The sequence below is a fragment of the Pseudorca crassidens genome, chromosome 15, assembly GCF_039906515.1.
Source record: "Pseudorca crassidens isolate mPseCra1 chromosome 15, mPseCra1.hap1, whole genome shotgun sequence".
Classification (NCBI taxonomy): domain Eukaryota; kingdom Metazoa; phylum Chordata; class Mammalia; order Artiodactyla; family Delphinidae; genus Pseudorca; species Pseudorca crassidens.
This window is the reverse complement of record NC_090310.1, coordinates 89,503,863-89,527,422: the sequence shown is the minus strand read 5'-3', so window position 1 is coordinate 89,527,422 and position 23,560 is coordinate 89,503,863.

Sequence of the window (23,560 nt, the reverse complement as noted above, 5' to 3'; positions counted from 1 at the left end):
CGTGCCCGTCCCCTAACCCTAACCCTAGCCCGAACCCTAACCCTAACCCTTCCCCGAAGCCTGACCCTCAACCGTCCCCTAATCCTAACCCGTACGCTGACACTAACCCGCGCCCTCACACGTACGCTCCCCCTAAAGCGTTGTCGTACCCTCACCTGGACCCTACACCGTCCCCGTCCGCTAACCCTAACCCTAGCCCGAACCCTAACCCTAACCCTTCCCCGAAGTCTGACACTCACCCGTCCCCTAATCCTAACCCGTACGCTGACACTAACCCGCGCCCTCACACGTACGCTCCCCCTAAAGCGTTGTCGTACCCTCACCTGGACCCTAAACCGTCCCCGTCCCCTAACCCTAACCCTAGCCCGAACCCTAACCCTAACCCTTCCCCGAAGCCTGACCCTCACCCGTCCCCTAATCCTAACCCGTACGCTGACACTAACCCGCGCCCTCACACGTACGCTCCCCCTACAGCGTTGTCGTACCCTCACCTGGGCCCTAAACCGTCCCCGTCCCCTAACCCTAACCCTAGCCCGAACCCTAACCCTAACCCTTCCCCGAAGGCTGACACTCACCCGTCCCCTAATCCTAACCCGTACGCTGACACTAACCCGTGCCCTCACACGTACGCTCCCCCTAAAGCGTTGTCGTACCCTCACCTGGACCCTAAACCGTGCCCGTCACCTAACCCTAACCCTAGCCCGAACCCTAACCCTAACCCTTCCCCGAAGCCTGACCCTCACCCGTCCCCTAATCCTAACCCGTACGCTGACACTAGCCCGCGCCCTCACACGTACGCTCCCCCTAAAGCGTTGTCGTACCCTCACCTGGACCCTACACCGTCCCCGTCCCCTAACCCTAACCCTCGCCCGAACCCTAACCCTAACCCTTCCCCGAAGCCTGACCCTCACCCGTCCCCTAATTCTAACCCGTACGCTGACACTAAGCCGCGCCCTCACACGTACGCTCCCCCTAAAGCGTTATCGTACCCTCACCTGGACCCTAAACCGTGCCTGTCCCCTAACCCTAACCCTAGCCCGAACCCTAACCCTAACCCTTCCCCGAAGCCTGACCCTCACCCGTCCCCTAATCCTAACCCGTACGCTGACAATAACCCGAGCCCTCACACGTACGCTCCCCCTAAAGCGTTGTCGTACCCTCACCTGGACCCTACACCGTCCCCGTCCGCTAACCCTAACCCTAGCCCGAACCCTAACCCTAACACTTCCCCGAAGGCTGACACTCACCCGTCCCCTAATCCTAACCCGTACGCTGACACTAACCCGCGCCCTCACACGTACGCTCCCCCTAAAGCGTTGTCGTACCCTCACCTGGACCCTAAACCGTCCCCGTCCCCTAACCCTAACCCTAGCCAGAACCCTAACCCTAACCCTTCCCCGAAGCCTGACCCTCACCCGTCCCCTAATCCTAACCCGTACGCTGACACTAACCCGCGCCCTCACACGTACGCTCCCCCTACAGCGTTGTCGTACCCTCACCTGGACCCTAAACCGTCCCCGTCCCCTAACCCTAACCCTAGCCCGAACCCTAACCCTAACCCTTCCCCGAAGCCTGACCCTCACCCGTCCCCTAATCCTAACCCGTACGCTCACACGAACCCGCGCCCTCACACGTACGCTCCCACTAATGCGTTGTCGTACCCTCACCTGGACCCTAAACCGTCCCCGTCCCCTAACCCTAACCCTAGCCCGCACCCTAACCTTAACCCTTCCCCGAAGCCTGACCCTCACCCGTCCCCTAATCCTAACCCGTACGCTGACACTAACCCGCGCCCTCACACGTACGCTCCCCCTAATGCGTTGTCGTACCCTCACCTGGACCCGAAACAGTCCCCGTCCCCTAACCCTAACCCTAGCCCGAACCCTAACCCTAACCCTTCCCCGAAGCCTGACCCTCACCCATCCCCTAATCCTAACCCGTACGCTGACACTAACCCGCGCCCTCACACGTACGCTCCCCCTAAAGCGTTGTCGTACCCTCACCTGGACCCTACACCGTCCCCGTCCCCTAACCCTAACCCTAGCCCGAACCCTAACCCTAACCCTTCCCCGAAGCCTGACCCTCACCCGTCCCCTAATCCTAACCCGTACGCTGACACTAACCCGCGCCCTCACACGTACGCTCCCCCTAAAGCGTTGTCGTACCCTCACCTGGACCCTAAACCGGCCCCGTCCCCTAACCCTAACCCTAGCCCGCACCCTTACCCTAACCCTTCCCCGAAGCCTGACCCTCACCCGTCCCCTAATCCTCACCCGTACGCTGACACTAGCCCGCGCCCTCACACGTACGCTCCCCCTAAAGCGTTGTCGTACCCTCACCTGGACCCTAAACCGTCCCCGTCCCCTAACCCTAACCCTAGCCCGAACCCTAACCCTAACCCTTCCCCGAAGCCTGACCCTCACCCGTCCCCTAATCCTAACCCGTACGCTGACACTAACCCGCGCCCTCACACGTATGCTCCCCCTAAAGCGTTGTCGTACCCTCACCTGGACCCTAAACCGTCCCCGTCCCCTAACCCTAACCCTAGCCCGAACCCTAACCCTAACCCTTCCCCGAAGCCTGACCCTCACCCGTCCCCTAATCCTAACCCGTACGCTGACACTAACCCGCGCCCTCACACGTACGCTCCCCCTAAAGCGTTGTCGTACCCTCACCTGGACCCTAAACCGTCCCCGTCCCCTAACCCTAACCCTAGCCCGAACCCTAACCCTAACCCTTCCCCGAAGCCTGACCCTCACCCGTCCCCTAATCCTAACCCGTACGCTGACACTAACCCGCGCCCTCACACGTACGCTCCCCCTAAAGCGTTGTTGTACCCTCACCTGGACCCTACACCGTCCCCGTCCCCTAACCCTAACCCTAGCCCGAACCCTAACCCTAACCCTTCCCCGAAGCCTGACCCTCACCCGTCCCCTAATCCTAACCCGTACGCTGACACTAACCCGCGCCCTCACACGTACGCTCCCCCTAAAGCGTTGTCGTACCCTCACCTGGACCCTAAACCGTGCGCGTCCCCTAACCCTAACCCTAGCCCGAACCCTAACCCTAACCCTTCCCCGAAGCCTGACCCTCACCTGTCCCCTAATCCTAACCCGTATGCTGACACTAACCCGCGCCCTCACACGTACGCTCCCCCTAAAGCGTTGTCGTACCCTCACCTGGACCCTACACCGTCCCCGTCCGCTAACCCTAACCTTAGCCCGAACCCTAACCCTAACCCTTCCCCGAAGGCTGACACTCACCCGTCCCCTAATCCTAACCCGTACGCTGACACTAACCTGCGCCCTCACACGTACGCTCCCCCTAAAGCGTTGTCGTACCCTCACCTGGACCCTAAACCGTCCCCGTCCCCTAACCCTAACCCTAGCCCGAACCCTAACCCTAACCCTTCCCCGAAGCCTGACCCTCACCCGTCCCCTAATCCTAACCCGTACGCTGACACTAACCTGCGCCCTCACACGTACGCTCCCCCTAAAGCGTTGTCGTACCCTCACCTGGACCCTAAACCGTCCCCGTCCCCTAACCCTAACCCTAGCCCGAACCCTAACCCTAACACTTCCCCGAAGCCTGACCCTCACCCGTCCCCTAATCCTAAACCGTACGCTGACACTAACCCGCGCCCTCACACGTACACTCCCCCTAAAGGGTTGTCGTACCCTCACCTGGACCCTACACCGTCCCCGTCCCCTAACCCTAACCCTAGCCCGAACCCTAACCCTAACCCTTCCCCGAAGGCTGACCCTCACCCGTCCCCTAATCCTCACCCGTACGCTGACACTAACCCGCGCCCTCACACGTACGCTCCCCCTAAAGCGTTGTCGTACCCTCACCTGGACCCTAAACCGTCCCCGTCCCCTAACCCTAACCCTAGCCCGAACCCTAACCCTAACCCTTCCCCGAAGCCTGACCCTCACCCGTCCCCTAATCCTAACCCGTACGCTGACACTAACCCGCGCCCTCACACGTACGCTCCCCCTACAGCGTTGTCGTACCCTCACCTGGGCCCTAAACCGTCCCCGTCCCCTAACCCTAACCCTAGCCCGAACCCTAACCCTAACCCTTCCCCGAAGGCTGACACTCACCCGTCCCCTAATCCTAACCCGTACGCTGACACTAACCCGCGCCCTCACACGTACGCTCCCCCTAAAGCGTTGTCGTACCCTCACCTGGACCCTAAACCGTGCCCGTCACCTAACCCTAACCCTAGCCCGAACCCTAACCCTAACCCTTCCCCGAAGCCTGACCCTCACCCGTCCCCTAATCCTAACCCGTACGCTGACACTAGCCCGCGCCCTCACACGTACGCTCCCCCTAAAGCGTTGTCGTACCCTCACCTGGACCCTACACCGTCCCCGTCCCCTAACCCTAACCCTCGCCCGAACCCTAACCCTAACCCTTCCCCGAAGCCTGACCCTCACCCGTCCCCTAATCCTAACCCGTACGCTGACACTAAGCCGCGCCCTCACACGTACGCTCCCCCTAAAGCGTTATCGTACCCTCACCTGGACCCTAAACCGTGCCTGTCCCCTAACCCTAACCCTAGCCCGAACCCTAACCCTAACCCTTCCCCGAAGCCTGACCCTCACCCGTCCCCTAATCCTAACCCGTACGCTGACAATAACCCGAGCCCTCACACGTACGCTCCCCCTAAAGCGTTGTCGTACCCTCACCTGGACCCTACACCGTCCCCGTCCGCTAACCCTAACCCTAGCCCGAACCCTAACCCTAACACTTCCCCGAAGGCTGACACTCACCCGTCCCCTAATCCTAACCCGTACGCTGACACTAACCCGCGCCCTCACACGTACGCTCCCCCTAATGCGTTGTCGTACCCTCACCTGGACCCGAAACAGTCCCCGTCCCCTAACCCTAACCCTAGCCCGAACCCTAACCCTAACCCTTCCCCGAAGCCTGACCCTCACCCATCCCCTAATCCTAACCCGTACGCTGACACTAACCCGCGCCCTCACACGTACGCTCCCCCTAAAGCGTTGTCGTACCCTCACCTGGACCCTACACCGTCCCCGTCCCCTAACCCTAACCCTAGCCCGAACCCTAACCCTAACCCTTCCCCGAAGGCTGACCCTCACCCGTCCCATAATCCTAACCCGTACGCTGACACTAACCCGCGCCCTCACACGTACGCTCCCCCTAAAGCGTTGTCGTACCCTCACCTGGACCCTAAACCGTCCCCGTCCCCTAACCCTAACCCTAGCCCGAACCCTAACCCTAACCCTTCCCCGAAGCCTGACCCTCACCCGTCCCCTAATCCTAACCCGTACGCTGACACTAACCCGCGCCCTCACACGTACGCTCCCCCTAAAGCGTTGTCGTACCCTCACCTGGACCCTAAACCGGCCCCGTCCCCTAACCCTAACCCTAGCCCGCACCCTTACCCTAACCCTTCCCCGAAGCCTGACCCTCACCCGTCCCCTAATCCTCACCCGTACGCTGACACTAGCCCGCGCCCTCACACGTACGCTCCCCCTAAAGCGTTGTCGTACCCTCACCTGGACCCTAAACCGTCCCCGTCCCCTAACCCTAACCCTAGCCCGAACCCTAACCCTAACCCTTCCCCGAAGCCTGACCCTCACCCGTCCCCTAATCCTAACCCGTACGCTGACACTAACCCGCGCCCTCACACGTATGCTCCCCCTAAAGCGTTGTCGTACCCTCACCTGGACCCTAAACCGTCCCCGTCCCCTAACCCTAACCCTAGCCCGAACCCTAACCCTAACCCTTCCCCGAAGCCTGACCCTCACCCGTCCCCTAATCCTAACCCGTACGCTGACACTAACCCGCGCCCTCACACGTACGCTACCCCTAAAGCGTTGTCGTACCCTCACCTGGACCCTAAACCGTCCCCGTCCCCTAACCCTAACCCTAGCCCGAACCCTAACCCTAACCCTTCCCCGAAGCCTGACCCTCACCCGTCCCCTAATCCTAACCCGTACGCTGACACTAACCCGCGCCCTCACACGTACGCTCCCCCTAATGCGTTGTCGTACCCTCACCTGGACCCTAAACCGTCCCCGTCCCCTAACCCTAACCCTAGCCCGAACCCTAACCCTAACACTTCCCCGAAGCCTGACCCTCACCCGTCCCCTAATCCTAAACCGTACGCTGACACTAACCCGCGCCCTCACACGTACACTCCCCCTAAAGGGTTGTCGTACCCTCACCTGGACCCTACACCGTCCCCGTCCCCTAACCCTAACCCTAGCCCGAACCCTAACCCTAACCCTTCCCCGAAGGCTGACCCTCACCCGTCCCCTAATCCTCACCCGTACGCTGACACTAACCCGCGCCCTCACACGTACGCTCCCCCTAAAGCGTTGTCGTACCCTCACCTGGACCCTAAACCGTCCCCGTCCCCTAACCCTAACCCTAGCCCGAACCCTAACCCTAACCCTTCCCCGAAGCCTGACCCTCACCCGTCCCCTAATCCTAACCCGTACGCTGACACTAACCCGCGCCCTCACACGTACGCTCCCCCTAAAGCGTTGTCGTACCCTCACCTGGACCCTAAACCGTCCCCGTCCCCTAACCCTAACCCTAGCCCGAACCCTAACCCTAACCCTTCCCCGAAGCCTGACCCTCACCCGTCCCCTAATCCTAACCCGTACGCTGACACTAACCCGCACCCTCACACGTACGCTCCCCCTAAAGCGTTGTCGTACCCTCACCTGGACCCTAAACCGTGCCCGTCACCTAACCCTAACCCTAGCCCGAACCCTAACCCTAACCCTTCCCCGAAGCCTGACCCTCACCCGTCCCCTAATCCTAACCCGTACGCTGACACTAACCCGCGCCCTCACACGTACGCTCCCCCTAAAGCGTTGTCGTACCCTCACCTGGACCCTACACCGTCCCCGTCCGCTAACCCTAACCCTAGCCCGAACCCTAACCCTAACCCTTCCCCGAAGCCTGACCCTCACCCGTCCCCTAATCCTAACCCGTACGCTGACACTAACCCATGCCCTCACACGTACGCTCCCCCTAAAGCGTTGTTGTACCCTCACCTGGACCCTACACCGTCCCCGTCCCCTAACCCTAACCCTAGCCCGAACCCTAACCCTAACCCTTCCCCGAAGCCTGACCCTCACCCGTCCCCTAATCCTAACCCGTACGCTGACACTAACCCGCGCCCTCACACGTACGCTCCCCCTAAAGCGTTGTCGTACCCTCACCTGGACCCTAAACCGTGCGCGTCCCCTAACCCTAACCCTAGCCCGAACCCTAACCCTAACCCTTCCCCGAAGCCTGACCCTCACCCGTCCCCTAATCCTAACCCGTATGCTGACACTAACCCGCGCCCTCACACGTACGCTCCCCCTAAAGCGTTGTCGTACCCTCACCTGGACCCTACACCGTCCCCGTCCGCTAACCCTAACCTTAGCCCGAACCCTAACCCTAACCCTTCCCCGAAGGCTGACCCTCACCCGTCCCCTAATCCTAACCCGTACGCTGACACTAACCCGCGCCCTCACATGTACGCTCCCCCTAATGCGTTGTCGTACCCTCACCTGGACCCTAAACCGTCCCCGTCCCCTAACCCTAACCCTAGCCCGAACCCTAACCCTAACACTTCCCCGAAGCCTGACCCTCACCCGTCCCCTAATCCTAAACCGTACGCTGACACTAACCCGCGCCCTCACACGTACGCTCCCCCTAAAGGGTTGTCGTACCCTCACCTGGACCCTACACCGTCCCCGTCCCCTAACCCTAACCCTAGCCCGAACCCTAACCCTAACCCTTCCCCGAAGGCTGACCCTCACCCGTCCCATAATCCTAACCCGTACGCTGACACTAACCTGCGCCCTCACACGTACGCTCCCCCTAAAGCGTTGTCGTACCCTCACCTGGACCCTAAACCGTCCCCGTCCCCTAACCCTAACCCTAGCCCGAACCCTAACCCTAACCCTTCCCCGAAGCCTGACCCTAACCCGTCCCCTAATCCTAACCCGTACGCTGACACTAACCCTCGCCCTCACACGTACGCTCCCCCAAAGCGTTGTCGTACCCTCACCTGGAGCCTAAACCGTCCCCGTCCCCTAACCCTAACTCTAGCCCGAACCCTAACCCTAACCCTTCCCCGAAGCCTGACCCTCACCCGTCCCCTAATCCTAACCCGTACGCTGACACTAAGCCGCGCCCTCACACGTACGCTCCCCCTAAAGCGTTGTCGTACCCTCACCTGGACCCTAAACCGTCCCCATCCCCTAACACTAACCCTAGCCCGATCCCTAACCCTAACACTTCCCCGAAGCCTGACCCTCACCCGTCCCCTAATCCTAACCCGTACGCTGACACTAACCCGCGCCCTCACACGTACGCTTCCCCTAAAGCGTTGTCGTACCCTCACCTGGAGCCTAAACCCTGCCCGGCCCCTAACCCTAACTCTAGCCCGAACCCTAACCCTAACCCTTCCCCGAAGCCTGACCCTCACCCGTCCCCTAATCCTAACCCGTACGCTGACACTAACCCGCGCCCTCACACGTACGCTCCCCCTAAAGCGTTGTCGTACCCTCACCTGGACCCTAAACCGTCCCCGTCCCCTAACCCTAACCCTAGCCCGAACCCTAACCCTAACCCTTCCCCGAAGCCTGACCCTCACCCGTCCCCTAATCCTAACCCGTACGCTGACACTAACCCGCGCCCTAACACGTACGCTCCCCCTACAGCATTGTCGTACCCTCACCTGGACCCTAAACCGTCCCCGTCCCCTAACCCTAACCCTAGCCCGAACCCTAACCCTAACCCTTCCCCGAAGCCTGACCCTCACCCGTCCCCTAATCCTAGCCGGTACGCTGACACTAACCCGCGCCCTCACACGTACGCTCCCCCTAAAGCGTTGTCGTACCCTCACCTGGACCCTAAACCGTCCCCGTCCCCTAACCCTAACCCTAGCCCGAACCCTAACCCTAACCCTTCCCCGAAGCCTGACCCTCACCCGTCCCCTAATCCCAAACCGTACGCTGACACTAACCCGCACCCTCACACGTACGCACCCCCTAAAGCGTTGTCGTACCCTCACCTGGACCCTAAACCGTCCCCGTCCCCTAACCCTAACCCTAGCCCGAACACTAACCCTAACCCTTCCCCGAAGCCTGACCCTCACCCGTCCCCTAATCCTAACCCGTACGCTGACACTAACCCGCGCCCTCACACGTACGCTCCCCCTAAAGCGTTGTCGTACCCTCACCTGGACCCTAAACCGTGCCCGTCCCGTAACCCTAACCCTAGCCCGAACCCTAACCCTAACCCTTCCCCGAAGCCTGACACTCACCCGTCCCCTAATCCTAACCCGTACGCTGACACTAACCCGCGCCCTCACACGTACGCTCCCCCTAAAGCGTTGTCGTACCCTCACCTGGACCCTAAACCGTCCCCGTCCCCTAACCCTAACCCTAGCCCGAACCCTAACCCTAACCCTTCCCCGAAGCCTGACCCTCACCCGTCCCCTAATCCTAACCCGTACGCTGACACTAACCCGCGCCCTCACACGTACGCTCCCCCTAAAGCGTTGTCGTACCCTCACCTGGACCCTAAACCGTCCCCGTCCCCTAACCCTAACCCTAGCCCGAACCCTAACCCTAACCCTTCCCCGAAGCCTGACCCTCACCCGTCCCCTAATCCTAACCCGTACGCTGACACTAACCCGCGCCCTCACACGTACGCTCCCCCTAAAGCGTTGTCGTACCCTCACCTGGACCCTAAACCGTGCCCGTCACCTAACCCTAACCCTAGCCCGAACCCTAACCCTAACACTTCCCCGAAGCCTGACCCTCACCCGTCCCCTAATCCTAACCCGTACGCTGACACTAACCCGCGCCCTCACACGTACGCTCCCCCTAAAGCGTTGTCGTACCCTCACCTGGACCCTACACCGTCCCCGTCCGCTAACCCTAACCCTAGCCCGAACCCTAACCCTAACCCTTCCCCGAAGGCTGACACTCACCCGTCCCCTAATCCTAACCCGTACGCTGACACTAACCCGCGCCCTCACACGTACGCTCCCCCTAAAGCGTTGTCGTACCCTCACCTGGACCCTAAACCGTCCCCGTCCCCTAACCCTAACCCTAGCCCGAACCCTAACCCTAACCCTTCCCCGAAGCCTGACCCTCACCCGTCCCCTAATCCTAACCCGTACGCTGACACTAACCCGCGCCCTCACACGTACGCTCCCCCTACAGCGTTGTCGTACCCTCACCTGGACCCTAAACCGTCCCCGTCCCCTAACCCTAACCCTAGCCCGAACCCTAACCCTAACCCTTCCCCGAAGCCTGACCCTCACCCGTCCCCTAATCCTATCCCGTACGCTGACACGAACCCGCGCCCTCACACGTATGCTCCCCCTAAAGCGTTGTCGTACCCTCACCTGGACCCTAAACCGTCCCTGTCCCCTAACCCTAACCCTAGCCCGCACCCTAACCTTAACCCTTCCCCGAAGCCTGACCCTCACCCGTCCCCTAATCCTAAACCGTACGCTGACACTAACCCGCGCCCTCACACGTACGCTCCCCCTAATGCGTTATCGTGCCCTCACCTGGACCCTAAACCGTCCCCGTCCCCTAACCCTAACCCTAGCCCGAACCCTAACCCTAACCCTTCCCCGAAGCCTGACCCTCACCCGTCCCCTAATCCTAACCCGTACGCTGACACTAACCCGCGCCCTCACACGTACGCTCCCCCTAAAGCGTTGTCGTACCCTCACCTGGACCCTACACCGTCCCCGTCCCCTAACCCTAACCCTAGCCCGAACCCTAACCCTAACCCTTCCCCGAAGGCTGACCCTCACCCGTCCCATAATCCTAACCCGTACGCTGACACTAACCCGCGCCCTCACACGTACGCTCCCCCTAAAGCGTTGTCGTACCCTCACCTGTACCCTAAACCGTCCCCGTCCCCTAACCCTAACCCTAGCCCGAACCCTAACCCTAACCCTTCCCCGAAGTCTGACCCTAACCCGTCCCTTAAATCTAACCCGTACGCTGACACTAACCCTCGCCCTCACACGTACGCTCCCCCTAAAGCGTTGTCGTACCCTCACCTTTAGCCTAAACCGTCCCCGTCCCCTAACCCTAACTCTAGCCCGAACCCTAACCCTAACCCTTCCCCGAAGCCTGACCCTCACCCGTCCCCTAATCCTAACCCGTACGCTGACACTAACCCACGCCCTCACACGTACTCTCCCCCTAAAGCGTTGTCGTACCCTCACCTGGAGCCTAAACCGTCCCCGTCCCCTAACCCTAACCCTAGCCCGAACCCTAACCCTAACCCTTCCCCGAAGCCTGACCCTCACCCGTCCCCTAATCCTAACCAGTACGCTGACACTAACCCGCGCCCTCACACGTATGCTCCCCCTAAAGCGTTGTCGTACCCTCACCTGGACCCTAAACCGTCCCCGTCCCCTAACCCTAACCCTAGCCCGAACCCTAACCCTAACCCTTCCCCGAAGCCTGACCCTCACCCGTCCCCTAATCCTAACCCGTACGCTGACACTAACCCGCGCCCTCACACGTACGCTCCCCCTAAAGCGTTGTCGTACCCTCACCTGGACCCTAAACCGTCCCCGTCCCCTAACCCTAACCCTAGCCCGAACCCTAACCCTAACCCTTCCCCGAAGCCTGACCCTCACCCGTCCCATAATCCTCACCCGTACGCTGACACTAACCCGCGCCCTCACACGTACGCTCCCCCTTAAGCGTTGTCGTACCCTCACCTGGAGCCTAAACCGTCCCCGTCCCCTAACCCTAACCCTAGCCCGAACCCTAACCCTAACCCTTCCCCGAAGGCTGACACTCACCCGTCCCTTAAATCTAACCCGTACGCTGACACTAACCCTCGCCCTCACACGTACGCTCCCCCTAAAGCGTTGTCGTACCCTCACCTTTAGCCTAAACCGTCCCCGTCCCCTAACCCTAACTCTAGCCCGAACCCTAACCCTAACCCTTCCCCGAAGCCTGACCCTCACCCGTCCCCTAATCCTAACCCGTACGCTGACACTAACCCACGCCCTCACACGTACTCTCCCCCTAAAGCGTTGTCGTACCCTCACCTGGAGCCTAAACCGTCCCCGTCCCCTAACCCTAACCCTAGCCCGAACCCTAACCCTAACCCTTCCCCGAAGCCTGACCCTCACCCGTCCCCTAATCCTAACCAGTACGCTGACACTAACCCGCGCCCTCACACGTATGCTCCCCCTAAAGCGTTGTCGTACCCTCACCTGGACCCTAAACCGTCCCCGTCCCCTAACCCTAACCCTAGCCCGAACCCTAACCCTAACCCTTCCCCGAAGCCTGACCCTCACCCGTCCCCTAATCCTAACCCGTACGCTGACACTAACCCGCGCCCTCACACGTACGCTCCCCCTAAAGCGTTGTCGTACCCTCACCTGGACCCTAAACCGTCCCCGTCCCCTAACCCTAACCCTAGCCCGAACCCTAACCCTAACCCTTCCCCGAAGCCTGACCCTCACCCGTCCCATAATCCTCACCCGTACGCTGACACTAACCCGCGCCCTCACACGTACGCTCCCCCTTAAGCGTTGTCGTACCCTCACCTGGAGCCTAAACCGTCCCCGTCCCCTAACCCTAACCCTAGCCCGAACCCTAACCCTAACCCTTCCCCGAAGGCTGACACTCACCCGTCCCCTAATCCTAACCCGTACGCTGACACTAGCCCACGCCCTCACACGTACGCTCCCCCTAAAGCGTTGTCGTACCCTCACCTGGACCCTACACCGTCCCCGTCCCTTAACCCTAACCCTAGCCCGAACCCTAACCCTAACCCTTCCCCGAAGGCTGACACTCACCCGTCCCCTAATCCTAACCCGTACGCTGACACTAACCCGCGCCCTCACACGTACGCTCCCCCTAAAGCGTTGTCGTACCCTCACCTGGACCCTAAACCGTCCCCGTCCCCTAACCCTAACCCTAGCCCGAACCCTAACCCTAACCCTTCCCCGAAGCCTGACCCTCACCCGTCCCCTAATCCTAACCCGTACGCTGACACTAACCCGCGCCCTCACACGTACGCTCCCCCTACAGCGTTGTCGTACCCTCACCTGGACCCTAAACCGTCCCCGTCCCCTAACCCTAACCCTAGCCCGAACCCTAACCCTAACCCTTCCCCGAAGGCTGACCCTCACCCGTCCCCTAATCCTAACCCGTACGCTGACACTAACCCGCACCCTCACACGTACGCTCCCCCTAAATCGTTGTCGTACCCTCACCTGGACCCTAAACCGTCCCCGTCCCCTAACCTTAACCCTAGCCCGAACCCTAACCCTAACCCTTCCCCGAAGCCTGACCCTCACCCGTCCCCTAATCCTATCCCGTACGCTGACACTAACCCGCGCCCTCACATGTACGCTCCCCCTAAAGCGTTGTCGTACCCTCACCTGGACCCTAAACCGTGCCCGTCCCCTAACCCTAACCCTAGCCCGAACCCTACCCTAACCCTTCCCCGAAGCCTGACCCTCACCCGTCCCCTAATCCTAGCCCGTACGCTGACACTAACCCGCGCCCTCACACGTACGCTCCCCCTAAAGCGTTGTCGTACCCTCACCTGGAGCCTAAACTGTCCCCGTCCCCTAACCCTAACCCTAGCCCGAACCCTAACCCTAACCCTTCCCAGAAGCCTGACCCTCACCCGTCCCCTAATCCTAACCCGTACGCTGACACTAACCCGCGCCCTCACACGTACGCTCCCCCTAAAGCGTTGTCGTACCCTCACCTGGACCCTAAACCGTCCCCGTCCCCTAACCCTAACCCTAGCCCGAACCCTAACCCTAACCCTTCCCCGAAGCCTGACCCTCACCCGTCCCCTAATCCTAACACTTACGCTGACACTAACCCGCGCCCTCACACGTACGCTCCCCCTAAAGCGTTGTCGTACCCTCACCTGGAGCCTAAACTGTCCCCGTCCCCTAACCCTAACCCTAGCCCTAACCCTAACCCTAATCCTTCCCCGAAGCCTGACCCTCACCCGTCCCATAATCCTAACCCGTACGCTGACACTAACCCGCGCCCTCACACGTACGCTCCCCCTAAAGCGTTGTCGTACCCTCACCTGGAGCCTAAACCGTCCCCGTCCCCTAACCCTAACCCTAGCCCGAACCATAACCCTAACCCTTCCCCGAAGCCTGACCCTCACCCGTCCCCTAATCCTAACCCGTACGCTGACACTAACCCGCGCCCTCACACGTACGCTCCCCCTAAAGCGTTGTCGTACCCTCACCTGGAGCCTAAACCGTCCCCGTCCCCTAACCCTAACCCTAGCCCGAACCCTAACCCTAACCCTTCCCCGAAGCCTGACCCTCACCCGTCCCCTAATACTCACCCGTACGCTGACACTAACCCGCGCCCTCACACGTACGCTCCCCCTAAAGCGTTGTCGTACCCTCACCTGGACCCTAAACCGTCCCCGTCCCCTATCCCTAACCCTAGCCCGCACCCTAACCCTAACCCTTCCCCGAAGCCTGACCCTCACCCGTCCCCTAATCCTCACCCGTACGCGGACACTAACCCGCGCCCTCACACGTACGCTACCCCTAAAGCGTTGTCGTACCCTCACCTGGACCCTAAACCGTCCCCGTCCCCTAACCCTAACCCTAGCCCGAACCCTAACCCTAACCCTTCCCCGAAGCCTGACCCTCACCCGTCCCCTAATCCTAACCCGTACGCTGACACTAACCCGCGCCCTCACACGTACGCTCCCCCTAAAGCGTTGTCGTACCCTCACCTGGACCCTAAACCGGCCCCGTCCCCTAACCCTAACCCTAGCCCGCACCCTTACCCTAACCCTTCCCCGAAGCCTGACCCTCACCCGTCCCCTAATCCTCACCCGTACGCTGACACTAGCCCGCGCCCTCACACGTACGCTCCCCCTAAAGCGTTGTCGTACCCTCACCTGGACCCTAAACCGTCCCCATCCCCTAACCCTAACCCTAGCCCGAACCCTAACCCTAACCCTTCCCCGAAGCCTGACCCTCACACGTCCCCTAATCCTAACCCGTACGCTGACACTAACCCGCGCCCTCACACGTACGCTCCCCCTAAAGCGTTGTTGTAAGCTCACCTGGACCCTAAACCGTCCCCGTCCCCTATCCCTAACCCTAGTCCGCACCCTAACCCTAACCCTTCCCCGAAGCCTGACCCTCACCCGTCCCCTAATCCTCACCCGTACGCTGACACTAACCTGCGCCCTCACACGTACGCTCCCCCTAAAGCGTTGTCGTACCCTCACCTGGACCCTAAACCGTGCCCGTCCCCTAACCCTAACCCTAGCCCGAACCCTAACCCTAACCCTTCCCCGAAGCCTGACCCTCACCCGTCCCCTAATCCTAACCCGTACGTTGACACTAACCCGCGCCCTCACACGTACGCTCCCCCTAAAGCATTGTCGTACCCTCACCTGGACCCTAAACCGTCCCCGTCCCCTAACCCTAACCCTAGCCCGAACCCTAACCCTAACCCTTCCCCGAAGCCTGACCCTCACCCGTCCCCTAATCCTAGCCCGTACGCTGACACTAACCCGCGCCCTCACACGTACGCTCCCCCTAAAGCGTTGTCGTACCCTCACCTGGACCCCAAACCGTCCCCGTCCCCTAACCCTAACCCTAGCCCGAACCCTAACCCTACCCCTTCCCCGAAGCCTGACCCTCACCCGTCCCCTAATCCTAACCCGTACGCTGACACTAACCCGCGCCCTCACACGTACGCTCCCCCTAAAGCGTTGTCGTACCCTCACCTGGACCCTAAACCGTCCCCGTCCCCTAACCCTAACCCTAGCCCGAACCCTAACCCTAACCCTTCCCCGAAGCCTGACCCTCACCCGTCCCCTAATCCTAACCCGTACGCTGACACTAACCCGCGCCCTCACACGTACGCTCCCCCTAAAGCGTTGTCGTACCCTCACCTGGACCCTACACCGTCCCCGTCCCCTAACCCTAACCCTAGCCCGAACCCTAACCCTAACCCTTCCCCGAAGCCTGACCCTCACCCGTCCCCTAATCCTAACCCGTACGCTGACACTAACCCTGGCCCTCACACGTACGCTCCCCCTAAAGCGTTGTCGTACCATAACCTGGAGCCTAAACCGTCCCCGTCCCCTAACCCTAACTCTAGCCCGAAACCTAACCCTAACCCTTCCCCGAAGCCTGACCCTCACCCGTACCCTAATCCTAAACCGTACGCTGACACTAACCCGCGCCCTCACACGTACGCTCCCCCTAAAGCGTTGTCGTACCCTCACCTGGACCCTAAACCGTCCCCATCCCCTAACACTAACCCTAGCCCGATCCCTAACCCTAACCCTTCCCTGAAGCCTGACCCTCACCCGTCCCCTAATCCTAACCCGTACGCTGACACTAACCCGCGCCCTCACACGTACGCTCCCCCTAAAGCGTTGTCGTACCCTCACCTGGACCCTAAACCGTGCCCGGCCCCTAACCCTAACCCTAGCCCGAACCCTAACCCTAACCCTTCCCCGAAGCCTGACCCTCACCCGTCCCCTAATCTTAACCCGTACGCTGACACTAACCCGCGCCCTCACACGTACGCTCCCCCTAAAGCGTTGTCGTACCCTCACCTGGACCCTAAACCGTCCCCGTCCCCTAACCCTAACCCTAGCCCGAACCCTAACCCTAACACTTCCCCGAAGCCTGACCCTCACCCATCCCCTAATCCTAACCCGTACGCTGACACTAACCCGCGCCCTCACACGTACGCTCCGCCTAAAGCGTTGTCGTACCCTCACCTGGACCCTAAACCGTCCCCGTCCCCTAACCCTAACCCTAGCCCGAACCCTAACCCTAACCCTTCCCCGAAGCCTGAACCACACCCGTCCCCTAATCCTAACCCGTACGCTGACACTAACCCGCGCCCTCACACGTATGCTCCCCCTAAAGCGTTGTCGTACCCTCACCTGGACCCTAAACCGTGCCCGTCCGTAACCCTAACCCTAGCCCGAACCCTAACCCTATCCCTTCCCCGAAGCCTGACACTCACCCGTTCCCTAATCCTAACCCGTACGCTGACACTAACCCGCGCCCTCACACGTACGCTCCCCCTAAAGCGTTGTCGTACCCTCACCTGGACCCTAAACCGTGCCCGTCCCCTAACCCTAACCCTAGCCCGAACCCTACCCTAACCCTTCCCCGAAGCCTGACCCTCACCCGTCCCCTAATCCTAGCCCGTACGCTGACACTAACCCGCGCCCTCACACGTACGCTCCCCCTAAAGCGTTGTCGTACCCTCACCTGGAGCCTAAACCGTCCCCGTCCCCTAACCCTAACCCTAGCCCTAACCCTAACCCTAACCCTTCCCCGAAGCCTGACCCTCACCCGTCCCCTAATCCTAACCCGTACGCTGACACTAACCCGCGCCCTCACACGTACGCTCCCCCTAAAGCGTTGTCGTACCCTCACCTGGACCCTAAACCGTCCCCGTCCCCTAACCCTAACCCTAGCCCGAACCCTAACCCTAACCCTTCCCCGAAGCCTGACCCACACCCGTCCCCTAATCCTAACCCGTACGCTGACACTAACCCGCGCCCTCACACGTATGCTCCCCCTAAAGCGTTTTCGTACCCTCACCTGGACCCTAAACCGTGCCCGTCCGTAACCCTAACCCTAGCCCGAACCCTAAACCTATCCCTTCCCCGAAGCCTGACACTCACCCGTTCCCTAATCCTAACCCGTACGCTGACACTAACCCGCGCCCTCACACGTACGCTCCCCCTAAAGCGTTGTCGTACCCTCACCTGGACCCTAAACCGTGCCCGTCCCCTAACCCTAACCCTAGCCCGAACCCTACCCTAACCCTTCCCCGAAGCCTGACCCTCACCCGTCCCCTAATCCTAGCCCGTACGCTGACACTAACCCGCGCCCTCACACGTACGCTCCCCCTAAAGCGTTGTCGTACCCTCACCTGGAGCCTAAACCGTCCCCGTCCCCTAACCCTAACCCTAGCCCTAACCCTAACCCTAACCCTTCCCCGAAGCCTGACCCTCACCCGTCCCCTAATCCTAACCCGTACGCTGACACTAACCCGCGCCCTCACACGTACGCTCCCCCTAAAGCGTTGTCGTACCCTCACCTGGAGCCTAAACTGTCCCCGTCCCCTAACCCTAACCCTAGCCCGAACCCTAACCCTAACCCTTCCCAGAAGCCTGACCCTCACCCGTCCCCTAATCCTAACCCGTACGCTGACACTAACCCGCGCCCTCACACGTACGCTCCCCCTAAAGCGTTGTCGTACCCTCACCTGGACCCTAAACCGTCCCCGTCCCCTAACCCTAACCCTAGCCCGAACCCTAACCCTAACCCTTCCCCGAAGCCTGACCCTCACCCGTCCCCTAATCCTAACCCGTACGTTGACACTAACCCGCGCCCTCACACGTACGCTCCCCCTAAAGCATTGTCGTACCCTCACCTGGACCCTAAACCGTCCCCGTCCCCTAACCCTAACCCTAGCCCGAACCCTAACCCTAACCCTTCCCCGAAGCCTGACCCTCACCCGTCCCCTAATCCTAGCCCGTACGCTGACACTAACCCGCGCCCTCACACGTACGCTCCCCCTAAAGCGTTGTCGTACCCTCACCTGGACCCTAAACCGTCCCCGTCCCCTAACCCTAACCCTAGCCCGAACCCTAACCCTACCCCTTCCCCGAAGCCTGACCCTCACCCGTCCCCTAATCCTAACCCGTACGCTGACACTAACCCGCGCCCTCACACGTACGCTCCCCCTAAAGCGTTGTCGTACCCTCACCTGGACCCTAAACCGTCCCCGTCCCCTAACCCTAACCCTAGCCCGAACCCTAACCCTAACCCTTCCCCGAAGCCTGACCCTCACCCGTCCCCTAATCCTAACCCGTACGCTGACACTAACCCGCGCCCTCACACGTACGCTCCCCCTAAAGCGTTGTCGTACCCTCACCTGGACCCTACACCGTCCCCGTCCCCTAACCCTAACCCTAGCCCGAACCCTAACCCTAACCCTTCCCCGAAGCCTGACCCTCACCCGTCCCCTAATCCTAACCCGTACGCTGACACTAACCCTGGCCCTCACACGTACGCTCCCCCTAAAGCGTTGTCGTACCGTAACCTGGAGCCTAAACCGTCCCCGTCCACTAACCCTAACTCTAGCCCGAAACCTAACCCTAACCCTTCCCCGAAGCCTGACCCTCACCCGTACCCTAATCCTAACACTTACGCTGACACTAACCCGCGCCCTCACACGTACGCTCCCCCTAAAGCGTTGTCGTACCCTCACCTGGACCCTAAACCGTCCCCGTCCCCTAACCCTAACCCTAGCCCGAACCCTAACCCTAACCCTTCCCTGAAGCCTGACCCACACCCGTCCCCTAATCCTAACCCGTACGCTGACACTAACCCGCGCCCTCACACGTATGCTCCCCCTAAAGCGTTGTCGTACCCTCACCTGGACCCTAAACCGTGCCCGTCCGTAACCCTAACCCTAGCCCGAACCCTAACCCTATCCCTTCCCCGAAGCCTGACACTCACCCGTTCCCTAATCCTAACCCGTACGCTGACACTAACCCGCGCCCTCACACGTACGCTCCCCCTAAAGCGTTGTCGTACCCTCACCTGGACCCTACACCGTCCCCGTCCCCTAACCCTAACCCTAGCCCGAACCCTAACCCTAACCCTTCCCCGAAGCCTGACCCTCACCCGTCCCCTAATCCTAACCCGTACGCTGACACTAACCCGCGCCCTCACACGTACGCTCCCCCTAAAGCGTTGTCGTACCCTCACCTGGAGCCTAAACCGTCCCCGTCCCCTAACCCTAACCCTAGCCGGAACCCTAACCCTAACCCTTCCCCGAAGCCTGACCCTCACCCGTCCCCTAATCCTAACCCGTACGCTGACACTAACCCGCGCCCTCACACGTACGCTCCCCCTAAAGCGTTGTCGTACCCTCACCTGGACCCTAAACCGTCCCCGTCCCCTATCCCTAACCCTAGCCCGCACCCTAACCCTAACCCTTCCCCGAAGCCTGACCCTCACCCGTCCCCTAATCCTCACCCGTACGCGGACACTAACCCGCGCCCTCACACGTACGCTACCCCTAAAGCGTTGTCGTACCCTCACCTGGACCCTAAACCGTCCCCGTCCCCTAACCCTAACCCTAGCCCGAACCCTAACCCTAACCCTTCCCCGAAGCCTGACCCTCACCCGTCCCCTAATCCTAACCCGTACGCTGACACTAACCCGCGCCCTCACACGTACGCTCCCCCTAAAGCGTTGTCGTACCCTCACCTGGACCCTAAACCGGCCCCGTCCCCTAACCCTAACACTAGCCCGCACCCTTACCCTAACCCTTCCCCGAAGCCTGACCCTCACCCGTCCCCTAATCCTCACCCGTACGCTGACACTAGCCCGCGCCCTCACACGTACGCTCCCCCTAAAGCGTTGTCGTACCCTCACCTGGACCCTAAACCGTCCCCATCCCCTAACCCTAACCCTAGCCCGAACCCTAACCCTAACCCTTCCCCGAAGCCTGACCCTCACACGTCCCCTAATCCTCACCCGTACGCTGACACTAACCCGCGCCCTCACACGTACGCTCCCCCTAAAGCGTTGTCGTACCCTCACCTGGACCCTAAACCGTCCCCGTCCCCTAACCCTAACCATAGCCCGAACCCTAACCCTAACCCTTCCCCGAAGCCTGACCCTCACCCGTCCCCTAATCCTAACCCGTACGCTGACACTAGCCCGCGCCCTCACACGTACGCTCCCCTTAAATCATTGTCGTAACCTCACCTGGACCCTAAACCGTCCCCGTCCCCTAACCCTAACCCTAGCCCGAACCCTAACCCTAACCCTTCCCCGAAGCCTGACCCTCACCCGTCCCCTAATCCTAACCCGTACGCCGACACTAACCCGCGCCCTCACACGTACGCTTCCCCTAAAGCGTTGTCGTACCCTCACCTGGACCCTAAACCGTCCCCGTCCCCTAACCCTAACCCTAGCCCGTACCCTAACCCTAACCCTTCCCCGAAGCCTGACCCTCACCCGTCCCCTAATCCTAACCCGTACGCTGACACTAACCTGCGCCCTCACACGTACGCTCCCCCTAAAGCGTTGTCGTACCCTCACCTGGACCCTAAACCGTCCCCGTCCCCTAACCCTAACCCTAGCCCGAACCCTAACCCTAACACTTCCCCGAACCCTGACCCTCACCCGTCCCCTAATCCTAACCCGTACGCTGACACTAACCCGTGCCCTCACACGTACGCTCCCCCTAAAGCGTTGTCGTACCCTCACCTGTACCCTAAACCGTCCCCGTCCCCTAACCCTAACCCTAGCCCGATCCCTAACCCTAACCCTTCCCCGAAGCCTGACCCTCACCCGTCCCCTAATCCTAACCCGTACGCTGACACTAACCCGCGCCCTCACACGTACGCTCCCCCTAAAGCGTTGTCGTACCCTCACCTGGAGCCTAAACCGTCCCCGTCCCCTAACCCTAACCCTAGCCCGAACCCTAACCCTAACCCTTCCCCAAAGCCTGAACCTCACCCGTCCCCTAATCCTAACCCGTACGCTGACACTAACCCGCGCCCTCACACGTACGCTCCCCCTAAAGCGTTGTCGTACCCTCACCTGGACCCTAAACCGTGCCCGTCCCCTAACCCTAACCCTAGCCCGAACCCTAACCCTAACCCTTCCCCGAAGCCTGACCCTCACCTGTCCCCTAATCCTAACCCGTACGCTGACACTAACCCGCGCCCTCACACGTACGCTCCCCCTAAAGCGTTGTCGTACCCTCACCTGGACCCTAAACCGTCCCCGTCCCCTAACCCTAACCCTAGCCCGAACCCTAACCCTAAACCTTCCCCGAAGCCTGACCCTCACCCGTCCCCTAATCCTAACCCGTACGCTGACACTAACCCGCGCCCTCACACGTACGCTCCCCCTAAAGTGTTGTCGTACCCTCACCTGGACCCTAAACCGTCCCCGTCCCCTAACCCTAACCCTAGCCCGAACCCTAACCCTAACCCTTCCCCGAAGCCTGACCCTCACCCGTCCCCTAATCCTAACCCGTAAGCTGACACTAACCCGCGCCCTCACACGTACGCTCCCCCTAAAGCGTTGTCGTACCCTCACCTGGACCCTAAACCGTCCCCGTCCCCTAACCCTAACCCTAGCCCGAACCCTAACCCTAACCCTTCCCCGAAGCCTGACCCTCACCCGTCCCCTAATCCTAACCCGTACGCTGACACTAACCCGCGCCCTCACATGTACGCTCCCCCTAAAGCGTTGTCGTACCCTCACCTGGAGCCTAAACCGTCCCCGTCCCCTAACCCTAACCCTAGCCCGAACCCTAACCCTAACCCTTCCCCGAAGCCTGACCCTCACCCGTCCCCTAATCCTCACCCGTACGCTGACACTAACACGCGCCCTCACACGTGTGCTCCCCCTAAAGCGTTGTCGTACCCTCACCTGGACCTTAAACCGTCCCCGTCCCCTAACCCTAACCCTAGCCCGCACCCTTACCCTAACCCTTCCCCGAAGCCTGACCCGCACCCGTACCCTAATCCTAACCCGTACGCTGACACTAACCCACGCCCTCACACGTACGCTCCCCCTAAAGCGTTGTCGTACCCTCACCTGGACCCTAAACCGTCCCCGTCCCCTAACCCTAACCCTAGCCCGAACCCTAACCCTAACCCTTCCCCGAAGCCTGACCCTCACCCGTCCCCTAATCCTAACCCGTACGCTGACACTAACCCGCGCCCTCACACGTACGCTCCCCCTAAAGCGTTGTCGTACCCTCACCTGGACCCTAAACCGTCCCCATCCCCTAACCCTAACCCTAGCCCGAACCCTAACCCTAACCCTTCCCCGAAGCCTGACCCTCACCCGTCCCCTAATCCTAACCCGTACGCTGACACTAGCCCGCGCCCTCACACGTACGCTCCCCTTAAATCGTTGTCGTACCCTCACCTGGACCCTAAACCGTCCCCGTCCCCTAACCCTAACCCTAGCCCGAACCCTAACCCTAACCCTTCCCCGAAGCCTGACCCTCACCCGTCCCCTAATCCTAACCCGTACGCCGACACTAACCCGCGCCCTCACACGTACGCTTACCCTAAAGTGTTGTCGTACCCTCACCTGGACCCTAAACCGTCCCCGTCCCCTAACCCTAACCCTAGCCCGTACCCTAACCCTAACCCTTCCCCGAAGCCTGACACTCACCCGTCCCCTAATCCTAACCCGTACGCTGACACTAACCCGCGCCCTCACACGTACGCTCCCCCTAAAGCGTTGTTGTACCCTCACCTGGACCCTAAACCGTCCCCGTCCCCTAACCCTAACCCTAGCCCGAACCCTAACCCTAACCCTTCCCCGAAGCCTGACCCTCACCCGTCCCCTAATCCTAACCCGTACGCTGACACTAACCCACGCCCTCACACGTACGCTCCCCCTAAAGCGTTGTCGTACCCTCACCTGGACCCTAAACCGTCCCCGTCCCCTAACCCTAACCCTAGCCCGAACCCTAACCCTAAC